Source organism: Pangasianodon hypophthalmus, chromosome 30, assembly GCF_027358585.1.
Source record: "Pangasianodon hypophthalmus isolate fPanHyp1 chromosome 30, fPanHyp1.pri, whole genome shotgun sequence".
Taxonomy (NCBI): domain Eukaryota; kingdom Metazoa; phylum Chordata; class Actinopteri; order Siluriformes; family Pangasiidae; genus Pangasianodon; species Pangasianodon hypophthalmus.
The window spans coordinates 7,705,480-7,721,406 of record NC_069739.1 but is presented as its reverse complement, the minus strand read 5'-3'; the positions used below and the strand labels follow the sequence as shown (position 1 = coordinate 7,721,406).

General features: G+C 40.2%; 1 pseudogene; it reads right to left on the bottom strand.

The window, feature by feature from the left end:
- Positions 1 to 2,112: 2,112 nt before the first annotated feature.
- LOC128317818 (piggyBac transposable element-derived protein 4-like) lies at positions 2,113 to 3,798 on the bottom strand (annotated as a pseudogene).
- Positions 3,799 to 15,927: the final 12,129 nt, after the last annotated feature.

Below are 15,927 nucleotides of genomic sequence, written 5' to 3'. Positions count from 1 at the left end.
GCTGGAGAAAATTACTGATTGTGTAAATGAATAAGTTTATTTTTATAGACTCACAATGAGAATAAACTGACTGACAACTTATAACCAACACATTTCATGAAATTTCATTTAATATAAATATCTTAAATTAAATATTAATATGTATGACATGATAAACTACATCATCTGCCCAATATCAATATCTTTCATGTATTAATTATACATATAAATACGTAATGTTTTTATGTAAGGTGTATATCTTAACTGGATTTATTATGTCCCATTGTAAGAGCATCATTAGCTGAAATACAATAATTAAAACCAATACTTTAGATTATTAAAGATTTTGCAGTTATTAAAATAAAAATAAGCCAGTACAGGTTCAGTATTGTGTATCAGAGTCCTGATATTGGATTCATATAGAGGATTTAAACAGGTGATTGGCACATTGTTTAAAAATCTCTTCTGGTTTGCAGCAGAAAATGTTGTGATTTACAAGCAGGGAATATTAATAATTGCAGTGTTTCTATTATTAACTGTAAATGTTATGTTTACAGGCTGTGAGCTGGTGAAGAAGGCAGAGGTAGAGGACGTGACTGTGTTCACAGGAGAGTCTGTAGTTCTGCCCTGCGTCTGCACTGACCTACAGGCCAAACCACAGTCTCTAAAATGGGAGTTTATTAGAATCAGTCACTTTCAGGAAATTTACCCTGAACAGACTGGACATTACAGAAATAGAGTCAAACTGGTCAGTAAAAACTCTCCAGGAAACCTCTCTCTACTCATATCAGACCTGACTGAAGAGGACCAGGGACGCTACACATGTTCTGTACAGAATGATAGAAGAGATTTCAGATTATCTGTTAAAGGTATATTTTTTCATTAATGACTGAGAGCATGCTTTACTCCAGTGTCATGTGCCATATTACTAACAGTGATGAAAACAATCATTAGTTTTAATAAGTTTTGTCATTCCTTTCAGTGGGAAGAAGCGAAACTTCAACACAGTCGAGGAAAACAGACACAACACCTCCATCAGAACAGCCTCAGAGTAAAACAACAAACTCTCCACCTGCATCATCCTCAACAACACTGGAAGGTAAACAGCAAACTCACAGCAGCCTCCCTCTAGGTGCAAAAACTTTTCATCAGCAATGAAAAAACACATCTGTATTATTAAATTTATTTACTGAATTACATCTCTCCCAATCTCTGTCTTACTAAATCTATCTATAGATTCTATCAACTATCAACTCATATAAAGCTTAACAGAAGTTATTTTCCCGTAACATGTACGTCACTTCCTCATGCTGATTTTAGCAGTAAACAGATGCGTATGAATTTCACACCTTTTTCTGCTGTCCCTCTGTCACTGACCACCATCTTCACTTCCTACATTACGCCTTATTTAAACTGATCAGCTTAACCCTTGTGTGGTGTTCATATTTTTGTTACTCAGCCAGTGTTCGTGGGTCTGGTGGACCCGCTGCATTTTTTGGGTTTTTAATTCATCAAAATCAAACAATTTTATGTTAAAATACTCAACAGATGTTTACTTCATCCCAATTACAAGCAATATAAACAACATATATGGTTAATAGTTGCCCTTTACCTTTGTTAGACCACATTTATGAATAAAATCGCTACTCGTTTTTTGTTTGTTTTTTAATAAAATGTAATAAAAAAACGAAAATCAATTATAATCAAGATATGAGAAAAAAAAAATTCAACAAATTTACAAATGAAGCAAGGTTTTTCATAACTATTGATTCTTATTTATTTGAACTTCATTAGAAATTTAACCCATTCAGGTCAGTTTACACAACACAAGCTGAACACATACAGTAACCATGTACAGTAACCACATCAGCCCCATTGAACACATTGCATTTTCATACCAGCCTATACAACACATGAGGGGCAGAGTTTTACAGTGTGTGTGTTGCATATGTACTTCTTGCACTTGATGCATGCATATTGTGTTTTTCTGTCCATCTTGGGTCCACACACATCACAGCGCTTCTTTTTGTTGTTGCTGGCTGCAACCCAGAATAATGAAAAGATCAGGAATTTTACTTAACACCTAACATTTACTTAACACCCCTCTCTCGCAAGGCATGAGTGCCAGCAGCATCACACACTTACTTCAGGCCCTGCAGATGGTGGTTCTGTAGGTCGGGTGGATGGGGCAGCAGCATTCTCTTCCTGAATCCTCCTCATGATGGCTGCAGAGGCTGGGGTTCTTGGAACATGTCGTCTTCTCTGGATTTGAGGTCTCACCAGTGCCTTTCCCAGTTCCTCAAGAAAGAGGCATCTCCTCTGGAGCTTCCCTCTGTTCCACTCTGGGTTCAGTGCCATCCAGATGACAAAGGCATTGTATGCTGAAATGTCCAGTATGTCAAAGAATATCAACAGCGGCCAGCGTAGGGTCCTCCTTTTGCAGCTGTAGGCAGTCACCAGCTTGTCCATGTTGTCCACCCCTCCTTTTGTGGCATTATAATCCATGATGATCTCTGGTTTTTGATGCTCCTGGCCACAGATTCTCCCATACCTGTGCAGCGTACTCATGAGTACCACATTCTTGCCTTTCTTTGGCACATAGGATACCAGGGTTGTGTCAGCCGTGTACACAAACTTGGAAGAGTTGACAGGCCTGTTCTTTGTAGTCAGCAGTTGAGGTGGGAGCTCAGGCTTGTTTTTTCGTATTGTTCCCACCATGGTCAGCTTCCTCTTTAGGAATTCCTGTCCCAGTTTGTGCGAGGTAAAAAAATTGTCGCATGTGATGTTGTGTCCACTGAGTCCCTGAGTCATGTCCAGGACAACTCTCATTCCTTGATTCTTCTCAGGGGCTCCTCCCTCAGGTTTCCCTGTGTAGACTTGTAAGTTCCAAGCATATGAGGAAGTGGCATCACAGGCAGCCCAGATCTTTATACCATATTTTGCAGGTTTAGATGGTATATACTGCCTAAATGGGCAGCGGCCCCTAAATGGCATCAGCTGCTCATCAATGGTGACATTAGGCCCAGGGTTGTAAAACAGGGGGAGGCGGTACACCCACTTGTCCCACACTGTCCTGATGGCAGCTAGCTTGTCTCGCTGCCGTCGAGCTGGTCTGTCATCTCGGTTATCAAAGCGGATTATCCTGGAAATTATGTGGAAGTTTTCCAGAGACATTGTTGCACGGAAAAGTTCTCTGCCAGTTTCTGCATCCCACAGGGATTCTGTGGATTCCCCTTTGGACCTGAAAACTCCAGCAAGGATAAGAACTCCAAAGTAGGCATGTAAATGGGTTTGGTCTATCTCCTTTCACCTCTCTCCAAAAACACGCCTTCCTTCTAAATTAGTACAATCCAGAATAATTTTCTGGATGGAATCTGGGATGAAAAGTTCAAAAGAAGACTTGATGTCCTGCACATGAGTAACTGCCATCCGTGTTGGTCCTGGTTGCATCCTTATCACGTTGGCAGCCATGCGGGGTGGCTCATTTCTTGGGCAAGAAGACCATTCAATTTCACCATTTTTTGATATCCATATTTCTTCACTTGCTAGCTGCTGATGGGCTTGTTCTGGTCCTGGAGCTGGCTGCTGACAGGCTAGTCCTGGAGCTGGCTGCTGACAGGCTGGTCCTAGGGCTCGTCTTCTTTTTGGAAATAGCTGATGCTCAATCTCATCCTCTTCTTCAAAGTCACTGTCAGACTCAGAATTTTCAGAAATGTGATCCTCACATTCTGAAACCTCTTCGTCTACATCATCCTCAAAAGCTTCTCTCTCTTCCAAAATCAATTGCAAGGCCCTCTGAGCAGAGAATCTTTTGGCCATCTTGATCAGTTGTGATAAGGAACCACACTGGCAGAGCTATATTTATTGTGTCACGCCCCCAATTTGCAGCTGGGATAGAGTATGTGCAAATAAAGATTTGTTCCCGCAAGACAGAGGGTAAAATGTACGGGAATGTGAGAACAGACAGGTGTCAGTGCTTGAATTTTGCAACAATGTTGCAACCTTGTGCGGGGAAACACAAAACTCACACTCTCTCACACACAGACACACACACACAGACACACACACAGACACACACACACACACCCCCAACACACACACACACACACACACACACACACCCAACACACACACACACACACTAACAGCAGGCCCAGACAGAAGGAGGACAGTGTAGGTACACAGGACCTACAATTTCCACACTTTTATTAGCCCCGGGTCCAGTGGACCCGAACATCCTGTATGTAATATAAATGTGTAGGGGGGGTGTACAGTGAGTGGACACTGAAAATGTGTTCTGATATATGTTCTTCACAGAAAATGAGCCAAGGCCAATGAGTCTGAGTTTGAAAAAAATAATTAATCGTATCATTTTTCGTTTGATAAAAAATGAAAACGGGTCCCACAGACCCGAACACCATACAAGGGTTAAAGCATTTCTGTAGTATTACTCTCTCCAATTGCTCTTTATTTTCAGATGTAGTTGTAACATGGTGTGTAATGGGGTGTAACGGTTCGGTTTGTATCACGGTTTTACGGTCATGGTTTCGGTTCGGTATTTGCTATGTTCAGGAAAAAAAAATACTACTGCCAAATCCAAGGAAAGAATACTCTTTAATTTGGTAAGGAACACTTTACCTATGGAAAAAAAACAAACAAACAAAAAAAAAAACGGTAATCGCGACTTTACATCTCACAATTCTGACTTTTTTTCTCTCACTATTTAGAGATCCAATTTGACTCAGTACCTGAAATGTGACTAACTTCAGGTAATGAGCGCGCGCTAGCGTCTGGTTGAGTGTTGTTCTTATAGAGCCTATTTATAGAGAATGATTGATGCTTTATCACTGCATTCTTTATAACTCACTAAATAGATTAATTTGAGCTCAAAGTCGAGTAGGTTAACACACAATGGCCCGCGACCGTTATACACGGACAGATCCACACAGAAAAAAGTCAGAATTGTGAGATATAAAGTCACAGTTTCCTTTTTAATGTTTTTCTCCGGAATGGAAACGCGCTTCATACCCGCATGCTATCAATCCCCAGGTGATGACAGCGTAGATGACTCATCAAATTAGATTTTATTGCCATGAGCATACGGCACTCGCGTCAAGCAAAGTCTGAAATCATTGACTGTTTTCTCAACATTTTTTTCACCATCGCAGTTGTAACCCAAAATGTTCCCATACAGGAGGCTTGTCTCCTCCGCTTGCCATGTTAAACTTTACTGTCATTTTACTGTCCTCAGTCCTCATACTGTCTTCAGTCCTCATCCTCCTTGACCTTTCAGCAGCGTTTGACACAGTGAACCACAAGACTCTCTTGTCCACCCTCATGAACCTAGGAATTCGTGGTGCAGCATGGCAATGGTTTGTTTCCTACCTGGAAGGTCGGTCATATCAGGTGACATGGAGGGGATCCACATCTGCTCCCCGCAGACTCTCCACTTGTGTCCCACAATGCTCAGTACTTGGTGCTCTCCTGTTCTCCTTCTATACTCGATCTCTTGATGCGGTCATATCCTCACATGGGTTTTCATATCACTGCTATGCAGACGACACTCAACTCATCCGCTCCTTCCCTCCCTCAGACACTCATGTTTCTGGTCGGATATCAGCATGTCTGGCACTCATGGATGACAGCTCATCAGCTTAAACTTAATCCCACCAAAACTGAACTGCTGTTCATCCCAGGTGATTCATCCCCATCTCAGGATTTCATCTTGCAATCTCCCTAGACAATTCTCTGATCTCACCTTCGGTCACTGCACACAACCTTGGGGTAACCATGGACAATCAAATGTCCTTCTCCTCTCACATTGCTAATCTGACAAGCTCATGTCGATTTCTCCTTTATAACATCAGAAGAATTCGTCCATTTCTTTCCACACAGGCCACACAGGTGTTTGTTCAGTCCCTTGTCATTTCAAGACTGGACTACTGCAACTCACTCCTGGCAGGTCTGCCTCTGAGCACCATTCGTCCTCTGCAACTGATCTAAAATGCAGCTGCACGACTGGTTTTCAACCTTCCTAAATTCTCCCACACCACCCCATTGCTACGCTCTCTCCACTGGCTTCCTGTGCCTGCCCGCATCAGATTTAAAACACTAACGTGTTAGGGTTTTGCTGGGAATCGAACCCAGGTCGCCGGCATAGTAATCCAGCAAACCCCCACTAGGCCATCAGGGGAATGACTCAAGTGCAGAGGAGTGAGGCGAGAGTAGAGTAAAAGAAACAGTTTATTAATAAAGATCCAAAATCCAAGGCAAAAAATAACAAAAGTATAATCCAAACGCTCAGAAGATACAAGGGAAAAAATTTTAAAAAATCCAAAAGTGTACAGTCCAAGAAACCAAAAATCAGAAAAGAAGAGGCAAAAATCCAAACGCTCAGAAGATCCAACAACGGTAAATTCAAAGTCCAAAAAGTTCACACGAAAGCAAAGTACCAAAAACAACACAAAGACATATGTAAGGAACACGGAACAGAGGCTACTAGTCTTAAACATCACAGCACAAAGACTCCGTGACAAGAGGCCAAACTGAGGGGGTATAAATACACAAACAAATCAAGGGGGCAAACTGAAAACAGGTGTAAGTAATGAGGACTAGGCGGGGCACAAGGCACATGGAAAAACAAAAGCACATGGCTGTCAAAACAAAAACACAAAACACAGAAGCAATAGCGGCCTCTAGAGGCCAAGATAGTCCAAGTCCTAACATAATGCTTGCCTATAAAGCCAAAAACGGACCAGCACCCACTTATCTCAACGCACTTATCACATCCCGCACTGCACTGTGCTCCCTCCAATCCTCTAGCACTGCTCGACTGGTCCCACCATCTCTCAGGGTACAAGGAAGGCATGCATCGAGACTCTGTTCTGGCACATAGGTGGTGGAATGAACTTCTCCTAGATGTCCGAACAGCAGAGTCACTGGCAGTCTTCAAACGGAGTCTGAACACTTACCTCTTCTTAAAATACTTAAGTTAGCACTTACAAAAAATAAAATAAAATTTATTGTCTGAGCGCTTGTCTATTACCTCCACAACAGAGTTTTGGACTGATGGTATTCCTAGTTTGTGAGCTAGTGAGCCAATATCAGAATGTATTTTTGATAGACTTCAAAGCACTATTGTAAGTCGCTCTGGATAAGAGCGTCTGCCAAATGCCGTAAATGTAAATGGAAACTGCAACACACCAACACGTGCAGAACGGTGATGTCATCATCTGATTTACATACCGTGCAGCTGATTGGACAACTCCTCTTTGACCCACGTGATACACAGGCGGAGCGAATCCATCTACAGAGACATGCAGGGACATTAGCGGAGCTGTGTCTGTCTATTTCACACTTTGTTTTCTTCACCAGAACAGATGTTCTGGTCACCAGAACTAAGCTAAAGCTAACACCACACCGGCTTTCTCTTCCCAGCATTTTCCTCGCTAATGTGCGGTCACTGGCAAGCAAAATGGATGAGTTACGACTTCGAATCACCAACAACAAGAGACTTATGGACTGTAACGTCATGTTATTCACGGAAACATGGTTACACAGCGGAATACCCGACAATGCTATTGAGCTAGCCGGACGCCTCACTCTCAGGGCAGACAGAACAGCAGAACTTTCCGGTAAAACAAAAGGCGGTGGTTTGTGCATTTATGTCAACAAGGCTTGGTGTACGAACTCTGTCATTGTTGGAGGACACTGCTCAGCTAACCTTGAGTTTCTCATGGTGAAGTGTAGACCGTTCTATCTGCCGAGGGAGTTCACTTCAACTATAATAACAGCTGCATATATTCCCCCGGATGCTAATGCTAAGCTTGCCATGAACGAACTGCATGTGGCTATTAGCAAACAACAAACTGCACACCCAGAGGCTGCATTTATTGTGGCGGGTGACTTCAACCACTCCAACCTCAAGACAGTACTTCCCAAATTCTATCAGCATGTCTCCTGCCACACGAGAGGGGATAAAACTTTGGACCATGTCTACACCAATATTGCTGGAGCCTACACAGCAACCCCCCTCCCCCACCTGGGACAATCTGATCACCTCTCTTTGTTCCTCACCCCCAAGTACTCTCCACTCATCAGCCGTGTGAAGCCATCAGTGAGGACCATCAAAGTGTGGCCAGCAGGGGTGGACTCCGTACTCCAGGACAGGTTTAAAGACACAGACTGGAGTATGTTTGCCTCTCAGGCTACCTGTGGCTCTCACACAAACATTGACTCTTACATTGACCCACTCAGTACTGGAATATATCAACACCACAATTGACAGTGTAACAACGGAGAGACAGATCACCACGTACCCCAATCAGAAGCCTTGGATGAACAAGGAAGTGCGGCTCCTGCTGGAGGCCCGTAACAATGCATTCAGATCAGGTGACGCACAGGCCTATAGTACATCCAGAGCGGACCTGAAGAGGGGCATCAAGAAGGCCAAGCTAGACTACAAGCTGAAGGTGGAGGAACACTTTGTCAATTCCGACCCCCGACGCATGTGACAGGGCATTCAGGCCATCACAGACTATAAGCCCAGTAACTCCACACCGGTAGTCATGAATGTGTCCTTCCTCAACGAGCTAAATGACTTTTACGCCCACTTTGATAAGGGCAACAAGGAAAAGCCTGCCTAAACAGAACCCTCTGATGACCATCAGACCCTCACACCCTCCTCCGCTGACGTCCATAATGCACTGAGCAGAATCAACGCACGCAAGGCTGCTGGCCCTGATGGCATACCTGGACGTGTGCTCAGAGCATGCGCTGAGCAGCTGGCAGGCGTCTTTACAGACATCTTCAACCTGTCCCTTGCCCAGACAGTAGTACCAGCGTGTTTCAAGACCACCTCCATTGTGCCAGTGCCGAAACACTCCTCTCCAGCGTGCCTAAATGACTATCGCCCTGTAGCACATGGAAGCAATAGAAGCACAGAGGATGCTGTGTCCACAGCACTGCACTGTGTGCTCTCTCACCTGGAGAACAAGAACACATACGCAAGGATGCTGTTTGTTGATTTCAGCTCAGCATTCAATACAGTCATTCCCTCCAAGCTAATCACTAAGCTTGGGGATCTTGGCATCAGTCCCTCCCTCTGCACCTGGATCATGGACTTCCTGACCAACAGACCTCAGAATGTTAGGTCAGGCTACAACTGCTCCACCACCATCACAGTCAACACTGGCGCACCCCAGGGCTGTGTGCTGAGCCCGTTCCTCTACTCCCTGTTCACTCATGACTGCAAGCCTGTGTATGGATCTAACTCCATCATAAAGTTTGCAGATGACACCACGGTGATTGGGCTCATCAGTGACAACGATGAGTCCGACTACAGGGCAGAGGTGGAGCACTTAGCTGCATGGTGCACTGACAATAACCTGCTTCTCAACACTAGCAAAACCAAGGAGCTCATTGTGGACTTCAGGAAGGAGAAGAGCGTGCCACATGATCCCATCCACATCAATGGCATGGCTGTTGAACGTGTCTCCAGCTTCAAGTTCCTAGGGACCCACATCTCAGAGAACCTGTCCTGGTCAACCAACACCTCCAGCCTGATCAAGAAGGCCCATCAGCGCCTCTTCTTCCTGAGGACACTAAAGAAAAACCGCCTCTCCGCTGACATCCTGAGCAACTTCTACCGCTGTGCGATTGAGAGCATCCTTAACAACTGTATCACAGTCTGGTATGGGAATTGCTCTGTCGCAGACCGGAAGGCACTGCAGAGGGTGGTGAAAACCGCCCAACGCATCACAAAGACTCCACTACCTGCTATTGAGGTGGTCCAGAAGAAACGCTGTCTACGCTGGGCATGCAACATTCTTAAGGACTCCTCCCATCCTGCCCACAGTCTTTTCCAGCTCCTCCCCTCCAGTAGGCGCTACAGGAGCCTTAAGACCAAAACCAGCAGGTTTAGGAACAGCTTTTTCCCTACAGCTGTCTCCCTACTGAACTCTGTCCCCCACTGAACTGTATATAACTTTATCTAACTGTATATACATATCTGTATATATTGTTGATACCTCATCTCTGTACTTGTACATATTGTTCTTACCAGGTCTTTCAATTGCCCATCTGTACATTAGTATAGCACATCTGTAGATTAGTTCATACTACATCTGCATATTAGCATTAGTATAGCACACCTGTATATTGTACATATTACATCTGTATATTCTTGCACTATCTTAATCTAATTCCACTTATCTCTCACTGCCCTTGTCTGTACATAACTGCTCTTAACTGTACATTCTGTTTATTTACTACTGATTATACATACTGTTTATACTGTACATTCTGTTTATTTACTACTGTTTATACATACTGTTTATATTGTACATTCCATTATTTACTACTGTTTATACATACTGTTTATATTGTACATTCCATTTATTTACTACTGTTTATACATACTGTTTATATTTATTACTGTTTATACACACTGTTTATACTGTACATACTGCACTTGCTGCTTTTTGCGCTACTGATTAGATGCTAAACTGCATTTCGTTACTCTGTATTTATACATGTGTAATGACAATAAAGTTGAATCTAATCTAATCTAATCTAATGTTGTAGCTGCGTCGTCAGTCTTTAGACACAGTTTAATAAACCTCTTAATGACAAACTGGATAATTCCTTCAACCTCATGACTTGTTTTTGCTCTCACCATCAGCTGTGAGCTTTATATTGACAGAGGTGAACCTTTCCTAATCAAACCCAACACTACAATATGGTACAACCCTAACTAAACAAAATATAAAATAAACATAATTATCTGCTTGCTAGATGTACCAATTCTCAAATTATCCCAAAATGTATTTTCCATATTAACTAATAATATGGAAATCAAATAAGTTAATTTCAATAAAAAATTTAATAAAATAATTAGTAATTCTCTTATTAAAACTAAGTACATTTTTTTTTCATTAAAGACTGTGAGCATGCTTTACTCCAGTGTCATGTGCTACATTACTGACAGGTAATTTCAGAATTGGAGGACATTTTTGAGTTTGAAATTGAAAAAGAAAAAAAAAATCACTCCTTCACTTTCATTGAATAAGGGACATGTTAAACTATTAGAAAAACCTATTGGGACATCTCAGCATGTTATGTTAAAATAAATTTCAATTTTTTTCTACGTTTTCTCGCATTCATATGTCAACCCTGTTATAGACATATGGCTATATGAAGGGAATATCTTGCAATGAATTAGTGGCATAAAAAACTTTATCGCTTTATTTGTCCCCAACTAAATAACAAGTGATTCGGCAAAAAAATTCATTGAGAAAAAGCATATTTCTCATATAGTTATTGTATTAACATAAAAAGCACACATCATGGCCTCTGAATCTTTAGAGAAAATGGCATCAAATCTATTAGGATATTAAAAAGAAATCTGGTTACAGTTTGCTAAATATTCCTCTTCAATTTTTAATACCTAAGTTTTTTTTTTTTTTTTTTTTAAATATTGGAAATATGTATTATTTTCCTAAATATCTGTAAATAACAGGGTTGACATTGTTGGGTTATATGGCATTAAATGAAGTAGTCAACAAAGTAGTCTCTTAATTTTCCTTTTAGTTTATTCCGATATGATATTGCAGTGTTTTAAAATATTTAGAAATGTATCTAAGTTTAAGGTTCTGACCAACAGAAAAAAATGAGGATGACATCACCTAATACTTTCTTAAAGGCACACACTGCAAGTTCATTGTTGCACTATGTACATTTGTTTAAGCAGTCTCCTCAAAGTACTGCTCAGATTCTGAGCTTGAATTCTGAGCCCTGCCTGAACGTGTGTTAAACGGGTTCTCTCTGTTGCAGCTGAAGTAGTTGTGGCTGCTGTAGCTGCCTTCATACAACACTTCTGCTGGGCAGCTCTCCATCTTCTGCGTTTTAGTCTCTGTGCTCTGTCACTCAGTTCAGAATGCACTTTTTTCCCCTTTCAGCCTGTCCTGCCTCCATTTCTTTCTCTCTTTCTCCAAATACTGCTGCATTCTCACAGGGTCAGCATCTCTCCTTGCCCTGTATTGTCTCTGCCTCTCTGCTGCTGTGCTTGGAGCCGTACCATTGAAATCTATATACACTGAACTTAAATGCAAACATTTCTTTAACTATTTGAATAGAATGCAATTGTGAATCCATTTCTTAATTTACTGTGAATAAACTTAGGCTTTTTTTGGTATGCCAGCCATGGCTACAATGCAATAGTGTCAACCCTGTTACAAAGGAGCACTAAGTGTTGACAATAACAGGGCTGATGATTAGCATGCTAAATCTGCAACAGCTAGCAATGTGGTGAAGCACATGGTGAGGCAGCCCATGTACTTAACAACGATTTTAATAACACTTTCATATATTTTTTTAATGTAGCAAATATTTTATTGTTTTCTGCAGGATTTACATTCAACAGGGTTTACGAGTTCTGTGTCAAATGTACAAAAACATGTTTAAAAAAGTGACAGAAAAAGAGCTAACTTACCATTGTTTGCATGCTATGCTTCTTTGTAATGAAATGAAGTCACTGACTTAAAGTTATGTGACTTAAATCAGCAGATTACCACTTCCTGCAGTTTTTACCCCATTATAACAGGGTTGACAGGAAGTTGAGGACAAGTTGAAAATGATATTTTTTGCACTATTTATGCATTAAAATATGATTTTTAATCATTTTATGTATAGAAATAAAAGTTATTTTTAACAGTGTTCATTTTTTAAATATTAGTTCATTTTAAGATAAAAAACTGTTAGTTGTTATTCATTGACTAAGCTCAGGGACATGCCATTTTACTGTGATTGCAACTTTTTAAAGGGTTTTAATATATAAAAAAGAAAATATAATATCAAATATTGAGTGTTTTTATTGACAAAGAATATGCAGAAATTGATTATGCAGCTGGCTTTATGGATTTGTAAACTATGTACGTTTTATTCATTAAAATGTCAAAGGGACAGAGATTGTCCTCAAATGCTGAAATGACCTTAACAGTGATAAAAACAGTCATTAGTTTTAATAAGTTTTGTCAACGATACAAGGTAAAAATAATTTAAAATAATAATAATTTTAAAAAAATTTAAAAAAAAAAACAAAACACTCAGCCTCCCTCTAGCTGATGTAACTTTCCATTATCCCAAGTGAAAAACACATCTCTATTATAAGATTTACTCACATTTTTATATGTTTTATTACACAGTTTTCTGTATTCCTGTGGTTTTGCTGCTACTGACAGTGCACTCAGTGTAGTGGCATTTATTTGTTGGGGATGCAGAAGCACAAAACACACATACCAAGTTTTTCAAAGGTTACCTGATGGAATTTCGCTTTCAGATTAAATCCTTGTTTATGTAACTTGTTATTTTTTGGCTTTGTAATTCAGAATATAAAAGCAGATTTGGAGATTAACTGAAGAATTTGTGATCCAACTTGGGTTTACAGGAACTTAACAACTTAATTCAATTCATGCTGAAAGAAAACTAAATGTTTTGCTGATACATTTTGTTAAAAATTTCCCTTGGGGATCAGATCAAGGCCAGGCAGTCAGTCAGTAAGTCAGTCTGTCTCTCTGTTTGTTCACAAGTATTCTGAGCCAAATAAGTAAATGTTTGCTTTCACTCATAACCAGTACTGTTTTGTTTTACTCAGTATTACTGTGTGTGAGTTCAAACAGCACAGCTGCCTCCACACCTTACTACAGAAACCACTTACAATCCACTAGAGGTGTGATTTCTGAGGTCTTTTCTCTTTAGGAGGAAGATGTGGAGAGAACATGATTACTGATGGACGTCAGGACTGTGAGGGAAAGCAGGAGGATCAGGTTAGCACGCGTAAAATAACAGTTATAACAGATTTGTTTCTACCTTTAGAGATTTAGTTGTATTTGTGATACATTGCAGGTAACACACATGAACCACACATGCTTTCATTGAACAGTGAGTTATAGATTTGGAGATTTGTTTCGTCTTTACAGGATTTTACTTGCTTCTTAGATTCAACGTCAACAGCCACAGTATTGTCACTGTTTGTGTGTTATATGTATAATTTTCCTCTTCTGTCTTTCCACAGACTTTCTGTATTAAATAACACATTAACACAGCCGGAGCAGCACGAGTTCAGATTAACGCTGGAGAGAAAACTGAATATGCCAGCATTATAACAAACTAATCCACAGTAAATATACACACATTCTCAGATATTATAGAATAATGCTGAAAACATATATTAAATACACACTATGGCAAGCACAGGATCCACAATATTGACTTTTTGTGAATTTATAAATTTTACAATTAAATAGTAGATTCAGGCAAATGCATGTGTGTGTTACATTTACTTATGTTAGCTAAGGGTATTGTTCTGCATTGACTGTTAATCATTAAAAACTGCTGATGGATAATCTTGCTAATTATATTTTGAGTGTACGTGTCATTTTATATCTTATGTGTACCATTGTTATATCAGGTTAAGAAATGAATGCTCTAGAAGCATCATCCTGTTTTGTGTAAGAAGACTGCGCTACATGTTCTTACTTGTGACTTTCGTGTGAAATTTGAAGTCTCCTGATTTTGGGTAAAAAATAAAAGGAGGATTGTTGAATCTGTCTGGACTGAATGTGTGTTTCTAACTTAGTTTTTGGGCCATTTTCCAAATACTCCTTATAGTTTTAACAATTTTTGTTTGTTTTTACATTTAGTTACATGTTTTTTTAAAATTCACACATCTTATTTTTCACATGTTTACATAATATTTTTAAAACTGTGCTTGATCGATATCTTACATGCATATGTGTGTCTATGTACAGTATGTGTAGCCATGAAACTCTATCCGTGCTCCCATTGGCTCCCTCGATGCCGGTGCAGCAGCCAATCAGCAACGCTTCTCCATCTACGTCACCCTTTATTATCCTGACCAGCAGTTTAGACCGGTAACCGCTAGTAAACACTGATCATGGCTGATGAACACTGGTTAATGCTGATAAACGCAGATAAACGCTGAGAAAAGCTGATGATGGCAGATAAATGCTAAAAAGGCTGCTAAATGCCCATAATGGATAAATGCTGATTATTTCTGATAAACTCCGATAATGGCCGATCAACGCAGATAAACACGGAAAGAAAAACTATTGAATTCCACATGATTGAACTGATTAAAGACTTGCCAGGTGGCGCTGGGTTTTATTAGGATCGCGCCATTTTTTTCACATTTACTCAAGCAGCACGAATCTCTATCGCCACCTAGCAATCCTGCAGTCACCTGTAATAATTATAATGAATCAAAAAAGCCTCCTGGTTCAATTATACTGACAGATTCACTGATTTTGAAGAGCAATAAAATGACATTTCTACAGTAAAATTCTACTTTCTACTTTATATTTCTAAATGAATTGATTTCTATTGGGAGCATAGAGCAGGTGACTGTAAACTGATCTGAGTGGCTTTGAGATTTGAAATGTCCATTTTATTTCAGCAGGAAGTTAAAGAAAAATATTAATATTTTGGTTTCAGAGACTTCCTCTGTGAAATGATCCATCTATACTTTCTAACATTTTATTCATGCTTTGATTTATAATAATAATAATAATAATAATAATAATAATAATAAAAGCTTCTTAAATGATGTTTTTATTTTTATTTGCCTTAATGATTTATACCGTCTCTATAAACTTGATCGATTTTGCCCATTTGTTTAAAAGTAAAAGTGTAAATATAAAAACGTTTGCCCTGTATACTCATAAATACTGTGAACTGTTGTGTGTTGCTTTTGTTATTTATTTAAATTTCATTTTGTATAAAAGTGAAGTTGCTTTGGTTGTGTAGGAGCTCGCGGACACTCGCTTTCCGCTTTCGGTGTTATTACCGCTAAGTGTCTAAAAGCCGCGCCCCTGAATTGCACGAGCGGCTAGATTAACCGCAGTCTCACCTGCGCTCGCGCCCCGGCGCCTC